The sequence below is a fragment of the Rhagoletis pomonella genome, unplaced genomic scaffold (genome assembly GCF_013731165.1).
Source record: "Rhagoletis pomonella isolate Grant_MI unplaced genomic scaffold, Rhpom_1.0 Rhpom_scaffold_00006, whole genome shotgun sequence".
Classification (NCBI taxonomy): Eukaryota; Metazoa; Arthropoda; class Insecta; order Diptera; family Tephritidae; genus Rhagoletis; species Rhagoletis pomonella.
This window is the reverse complement of record NW_023458560.1, coordinates 4,464,494-4,472,871: the sequence shown is the minus strand read 5'-3', so window position 1 is coordinate 4,472,871 and position 8,378 is coordinate 4,464,494.

Genomic DNA, 8,378 nt, shown 5'->3' with positions numbered 1-8,378 from the left:
TTCGATTATACCTATTCTACATTTCGATCGTAGTTCCGTTTTTCTAAGTTGCAAATTTGTTGACGGAGGACGTTTCGATTGTTATTTTCGTGGGTTTAAATAATAAAATTTTATAAAAAATTTAAGTAAAATCAAGGTGTATTAAACAAGGTGTGATTGACAACTCAGTGCGGCTCTCTTCTAAGGTACTATAACGTCAAAAAGTATAAACAAACGAATTAACCCTTAGTGATGCATGTATCTTATCAGCACTGATGCCCTAGGCTTTTATTTCGATTATAGTTTTGTTTTACTTACATTACTTACATCACATATATTTTGTCAATAAAATAAAACAAATTGTTTATAAAATCGTTTTAGCAATTTTCTTGTCTTTAATTGCCCAAGTTTTATGCTTTTATGCGTTTATTTTTATACTTAAATTTTTTATCCTAAACATTATTCTACACTTATAAACGTATGATTTTACATTTTTTACCAATTTTATATGTGAGCTTAACTCTAACAATTTTGAAATTAAATTTTTTTCATGCGAAATAGTTTTCCATTAAAGACCTTGCTTCGAGCGGTTTTAATTTAAGCTCTTCCATACTTGGTTGCATGGTTTAATTATTTCGGTAAGCCGAAATATTTCTGTTCGCAACGTGCATTCTAAAGAGTCGTCTGATTGAGTTTGGGCATCAACAAACAATGTATCCTGATCGCGTACTAAATCCTCACTTGTATCAGTTATTTCGTATGGCATTGGGACTGCGCTTGGGCATAAACGAGCTCGTTGGAAAGTGTTTGATTTGGACATCACTTTCCTTGAAGTGGTTCTCACAAACGCGAGATGAATCACGTAGTACACCACAGCTTTCTTCCCATCGCTGCCGTCTTAATTCGCAACTAGGCGGTTTAAAACATCGCACTATTTTCGTGTCCTGACTTTTATTGCATGCAGCGCACCGTTCAAACGTTTTGCTCCGTTTCATCTTGGTTTCCTTACATTAAATATTTAAGCAAAGTCGAACGTAGTTACTTATTACCAAACTTAAATGTACTTACTTGCTCTTCACGGCGGTTTATCTCTTAACAATTTCACGTTTATAAAGAAAATTTGTTGCTTGAAATTTTGTGTGTATTTTTATTTTCTTTTAATTCAAATTTGAAAAAAACACATTTTCAAATGGGTTAACAATTCATTTCAATTTGATATTATAGCCTGCTTCTTATGAGAGCAATGTTAAAATCAATCACACTTTGTTGAATACATTTTGAGTAAAATATACTGTGCATGATTGTAAAAGTCATCATAAATGAATTTTATCGGTTTCTGTGTTTTCGCGAGCGGTAATACGGGCAACACGAAAAATTGGCTCAAATAATGGCAACCAAAAGGGATATTGCGCGACGTTTTCAAAGTGGAAGTTCAGGCGTTTTTGTTTACTTTATCTATAAATAAGACTGTGAAATGCACTGAATACAATTTATTCTTTTTATATAAAATTAATAGATGTATGCACATAGATACATACATACATAAAATGTGAAGTTACATAAAAAAATATGCTTTTATTATTGCACTTTACTAACTTTTTAAAAAGAGGTGCCTATGTTGTCTCGAATTCGATTTGCTATGGAAAGATAAGCTTTATTCTTTCCCTCCTGACGGCTTTCAAAACCGGATTCATTTGCGTTCAAATCTTCCACTCTGTAGTAAATGCAAATGTTCTGGAGTGCTCAAACAACGTTTATAATTTCACTCACTTTGAGCGATGAGTAATACAGTTCAAGATGAATTTCTTATGACCAGGGAACGGATTTTTAGGACCTAAAAACCTATAAAAAAGGCAAAATAAAGTAACGAAATAGGCTGGAAAAGGCAAAATAAAATAGCGAAAAAGGCAGGAAAAGGCACTAGGCATTGCAAAATAAGGCACTAAAAAAAGACAGAAAATACGAAGAACAATCAAAAAATATATTTATTTTAGAAATACTTATATTACAAGTAAAAAGAGAAAAACTATGAACTAGTTTCATTATATGAAAAATTTGTATTTTGAATCGTTGACTATTTTATCCTTTCGAGTTTCTAACTCATAAAACTTTAATCTGTGTAGTTGTAGTAACATTGAACCATAAGATGCATTTTGAAGTTTTCTGGCAGCATTTTCATTCGATTTTCGCGAAGAAAAGCCTTGAATGTACTAAATGTGCGCTCGACGTAAGTTGATACAAGTGGAGCTTAATTTAAATATGGAACGTTTGAAACGTTCATATTATCAGAAATAAGGGCATTTTCCTCGCCCTTTACAATTTTACCCACACTCCTTATTGTCTTCAAGCCTACGTTAGCTGAGAAAACGGCTTTGAATTTTTTCAAACCAATTTGGCGAGAGGTCCCTGTGCTTCCATAAGCCGCATGGGCATGTGTATATTTTTTAATCTTAAAAAAAAAATTGTAAATGTTGTAATCACTTTTTTAAAGGTAGAAAGGCAAAAAAAGGCAAATATCTTAAAAAAGGCAAAAAAAGGCAACTTCAAATGTGTATATATGGAATCAGGGAAAGCTAAATCATGGACACTCTTAATCGAATATACTCTATCTCTTTAGCAGAAAAAAAGGCAATTTCCATAAAATCCGTTCCCTGCTTATGACTCTTCTCTCATCTGAAAAAGATCAAACATGTCCCTAAATCTCCGCCTTTCAACTTCCGCATCAGCAATCTGGGACTCGTTCTTCTCTTAAAGCAATAACGCCGCGGCTATGGATTTCATTCTTATAATTATGTTTCCACTTAAATTTTATTTTTAAATTACAGTGATGCTAGATATATTTATTTATTTTAAAATATGAAAATATTTCTTTGTTTTGTTTCGATTTCACACATTCCTAGGCAAACAGCTGATTTCTAAAGATGTTTTCTCTCTTCCTCTTCTTCTTTCGTTTCGATCGTAACGCAGTATACCTAAGTTCGAATCTTGGGTATGCAGTTTTCAGCTCATTAAATTTTGGTAGGTTTAAGTGCAAATATCAAGACGCTAGAAAATCGCGTTGATTTTTAATAATTTTTTTTGCTGATGGTGTTACGCATTTTCTTACATACAAACTGTCGAGCATAATTTATATGGAAGAAAATGCACAACACCGTCAACCAAAAAAATTATCAGAAATCAACGTGATTTTCTAGCGCCTTAAAAATTGCACTTTAACCTACTAGAATTTAATGAGCTACAAAATAGGAGTACCAATTGTTACCAAGTCGTGTTCGTTTAGCCAAAAACCCAGTAAAACTTGCAAAGAGAGAGCACAATTTTGACATTTCATTTGGAGGGGAAGTTGCAAATTCTTGCTGGGAAAATTTTTGCCAGTAAGAATTTGCAAGCAGGATTGTGGCACACGGTTGCATTTTTATCAACATTAATTTGAATCAACAAATTCGTTAAATTTAAAAATGAACAATCTTGTTGCGATTTACTAATGAAAGAAGTAGGTAAATATTCATTTATTCAATTGATTTAATTAATTCCAAACATTTGAAAGGTACTCGGCTGAAAAAGCTGTATTCGTAATCGGAACGCACTCGACACCACTGTCGATATAGGAAGTCCGACAGTGACTTCCACAAAGAAATTAAAGCATTCGAGAACATTCAGCGGCCAGCGTAACATCGGATATAAGTGAACATATACACAATTAAGAGCATATGAAAAAGCCTTTTGTTTCAACCTTTAAGAATTTTAAAACTAACTTGTAAACCAAGCGCAAGAAGGACGGATTACATTCAACAGAAACCAGATAAAAACAGGGTAAGTTATAAATTACTTGCTGAAAGGTGTACTTGAACTAAGCTAAGGTGCAGCGGCAATATGCCGGAATTTTCACCAAATAGTGGCGTTCCACCTGACAAAAGTGCAGGTGAAAACGCTAAAACTGATATGAAACTTAAAAAAATTAGGAAAAGATCGAAAGACAAAACTGCCAAAACGGGAATTTACGATGCTGACGACATACATACTGACACAACGGACATAACGGAATCGGAAAACGAACCAACGTGCTCTGATCAGAAAAACAAAAAAATTAAAAAAGATAAAGCGTTCATTCCATTGCAAGGCATGCTAATCAAAAAAGGAACACACCCCAGCATACAAATGAACTTACAGACAGACAGCTTGACATCTGCACTAAACAACACGCAACCGAACATGCACACTGACGTACAAGGGAACCAAAACACCCCCAGGGAAATTTTCAAAGTGAACAAATATACCGAAAACTACAGAGGTGACTTCGTGGTATTATTTGACACCTCAGCCAGCAACTTATTTGACAACAAGTCTACGAAGAACGGGCTATATCTCTTAGCTAAAATAAGGAACTTCCAGATAGAAGGGATTAAAGACATCAAGGCTGTTGGTAGAACACTATACAAAATAGCTTTCTACACATACAAACTAGCAAACGAATGCTTGGAGAACAAAAAATTGTTGGAAAACAACATTCGACCCTTTATACCAAAAAGCTTGACCGAAAGCTATGGTGTAGTGAGACAAGTGCCTCTCGACTTCACAGATGACGACATTTTTAAGAACATACATAGTGACAAAAGGGTAGTGGCGACCCAAAGAATTTACAGAAGGGACCCTGAAGACAGAGACAAACTCATACCAACGTTGATAGTAAAAATAGCCTTCGAAGGTAATGAGCTGCGTGAATTTTAAAATGCAGCACTACATACCCAGAGTAAGAATTTGTTACAATTGCGGACGACTAGGCCATACAAAAATGGCGTGCAAGGCCAAAAACAGATGTATAATGTGTGGCAAAGAAGAAGGATGTGAGAACAAATGCAATGAAAAGAGGAGATGTATTCTGTGCGGAGATGACGCACATGTCTCACTGAACAGGTACCAGTGTCCTGAGTGGGAGAAAGAAAGGAAGACAATTGAAATCATGACCATTAAAAAGCTGTCAAGAAAAGAGGCAAAAGAGGCTTATCGGGAACAAATCAACTCACATAACAGATTCGCGCTTCTAGAGAACTACGATGTTGAGTTTCCAGCACCCAGCAAGTTTCAGCAAAAAACCCTAAATAATGATAACATCATAAATAAAAGCCTAACCAACAAGAAGTACAGCTATGTAACTAAATTCTACCACCCTAATCCCATTGCAACGAGCTCATCCAAAGCCAAAAAAATCACAGATCCAGCGGAAAATAAGCCATGCTACGAAAGCGATAATTGGAGTAAAACATCCGAAGTGGAGAAGCTAATTGACACTCTGTGCAAGAAGTTTCAAATTAACAAAGAAGAGCCCATTGTCAAACTTCTCGAAAACTTTTGCAAAAACAATATGGGTGAAAAGCCCAGGATAATGAGACCAGTTAGCAATGACCAGTATACGGATCCTGCAACATAACTGCCAAAGCTTAAAAAAAAACAAAGACCACCTAGACTTTTTCTTAAACAAATACAATATTGACATAGTTGCATTGCAAGAAATATTCTCACATGACGATGAGAAGAACAACCACAAGCTGATTAATTTTAATCTAATCAAAAAAACTAGAACTAATGGTTGGGGAGGTGTAGCCATTGGCTGCAAGAAAAGCATAAGAATGGAAAAAATCAAGTACAGAACAAATGAAGACGTTCTAATTGTAAAAACAACCAATCTTAAAAGCAATTTAATAATATGTACAGCCTATTTCAACCCGTCTATTTCCTCGGCTATATTCAGAATGGAGATAGAAAAATTAACAGCCTTTTTGCAAAGACATTCAAACGTGTTACTGTTAGGTGACTTCAACGCCAAAAGCCCTACTTGGGGAAACCACAAAAACGACCTCAAAGGTAAAATATTAGCAGGAGCAACAAACAACTCGGACTTGAGATGCCTAAACGATGGCTCCAAAACCTTCCATACGGACAGAAATAACCACAACCCCTCAAGTGGCTCTGCCTTAGATGTCACATTTACCAACATTATTGAATCAATTAAATGGCAATGTAATCAGGCCTACGTGGGAGGAAGCCATCACCAACCAATCACTGTGGAAGTTCCCAACCGTGAAACCCTACCATCCTTTTTTTTAGCAAAAAATAAGTTCCACAGAGCACTCGGAAACATCAAGTGTGACGGAGACCTGGAAGAAATAGAGACAACAATAAAAACGGAAATGAAAAGAGCAAAAATTAACATCAATAACCTAAATCACTCCCCAAAAGCCTGGTGGAATGACGAACTAAGTAAAAGATACAGAATGTTACTTGCAGCAAGGGAAAAAGCAAAACTCACTAATAGACTTGAAGACTTAGAAAATGTCCTAGACACCGAAAATGAGTGGAAGGTCGCAGTGAAAGAGGCGAAAAGGGCAAGCTTTCTCAAGAAAATAGATGAAATCAATGAAGACCCAAACAACAAAAGAGCATGGAAGTTCATCAACAATATAAAAGGTAACAAAAAGCTCAACAACAACCCTTGGCTAAGTGAAAACAACCAAAAATTTTTGGACTGGATGAAAGCACAAACAGAAACAATCAGCACGCAAATCACAGACAACCAAGTGAGCCCCCACTATGAATCTAATAATCAGGCCATATGCTTCAAGGTTGAAGAACTTGAACAGATTCTTAAGAACAAAAAGTCCACTGCAGGAGGTGTAGACGGAATAACCTACGAAGCGCTAAGTAAACTTCCCGTAGAAACAAAAGTCGCACTCACAAAATCACTTCAATTCCACTTCAACAGCAATATAGTAGAAGACAGGTGGCGATTAATCAAAATTGTTCCCATTCCAAAAGACAATAATAATCCAGACGACTTTAAAAGCTATAGGCCAATATCTCTCCTCTCCTGTGTAGTTAAAAGCCTAAACATGCTTGTAAAAGATAAATTAGTCCAACATATAGAAATCAACAACACCCTACCGGAAAGAAGCTATGCATACAGGAAAGGTAGATCAGCCACCATGTGCATAAATGAAGTGCTGCATACCATAGGACATCTTAAAAACAAAAAGCAAAAAATCTTTTTATGTATGCTAGATTTGACAGACGCGTACAACTGCGTCAACTTAAACCTCCTAAACAAGGAGCTTACGGAACAAGGAATTAATGTAAGGATAAACAACTGGATTAACAACTTCTTTTCGAAAAGAACATTGCTAATGGGAAAAAATAAAGTCGAGGTCCACAATGGTCTCCCACATTCTGTCTGTCTCCTGTACTCTTTAATCTCTATACCAATAAATTGCATACTGTTAACAACAGCAAAACAACACTTTTCCAATTCGCCGATGACTTCATTATCATCAGCAATGACTTGAATCAGCAAAGGGCCCTAGTCAACCTAAGGAACAAAATCTTACAATTTCACACACTATGTACTAACCTAAACTTAAAATTTAACTTCCAAAAAACCAAGTTTATGCACATTTCGGCTGGAGTACAAAAAAACTTCATCATAAACATTAACAACACGGAAATTGAACAAGTCCGAAGCATGAAATGGCTGGGGATAATCCTCAACTCCAACCTGAAAATCAAAGAACACATTGACCGCGTCAAAAAACAAGCTAGCACAGGGATTAATCTTATATCAAATCTTACATCAATAAAAAGTGGACTCAACCCCAAAATTGCCCTAAACCTATACAGAACTTTTGTCAGGTCCAAAATCGAGTATGCTAACATCTCATACGCAAATGCTGCACAAACTCGCTGCAAAAAAATTGAAGTGCTACAAAATAACACACTACGAAGGTGTCTTGGTGTACCCCCAAGTACCCCACCCATCTACGATATGCACTTGCAGGAGAATTCCCGCCCTCCTTCAGGAACATGAGGCTGACATGCAAAGAGCTCATTAAACAATGGCTAAGAAACAGCAATCTTAGAAATTCCTTACAACATGACACAAAAATCAACTCCAGCTACTCTGTAGCATATCACAAATTCAAAGAATTTTTTGACCAAATAGGCGTAGACACGACATTCACCAAACATAAAAGCATCACATTTGTCACATCCACACTAAATAAACCTAAGAAAAACTGCAATAGTGAGCAAATCAGAGCAATATACATAGAATACATTAACAAAATGAAAGCTGATGATTTCTTCTTAGTATCCACTGATGCATCTGTCAGCAATGGGAAAGTGGGATTCGCGGTACATGACATCAGCAAAAATGTATCATATCTGTATCAGTTCAACACAACCTTTTCATCCACTTTTGGTGAACTTAAGGCCATTGAGCAGGCAGTCTTACTAGCTATCAAAACCAAATGTAAAAAACTTTGTATTTTCACCGACAGCCTACCCACCATAAATGCTCTTGACAGCACAAAAACAACCAACTTCATTGTAGCAGACATACATAACACGCT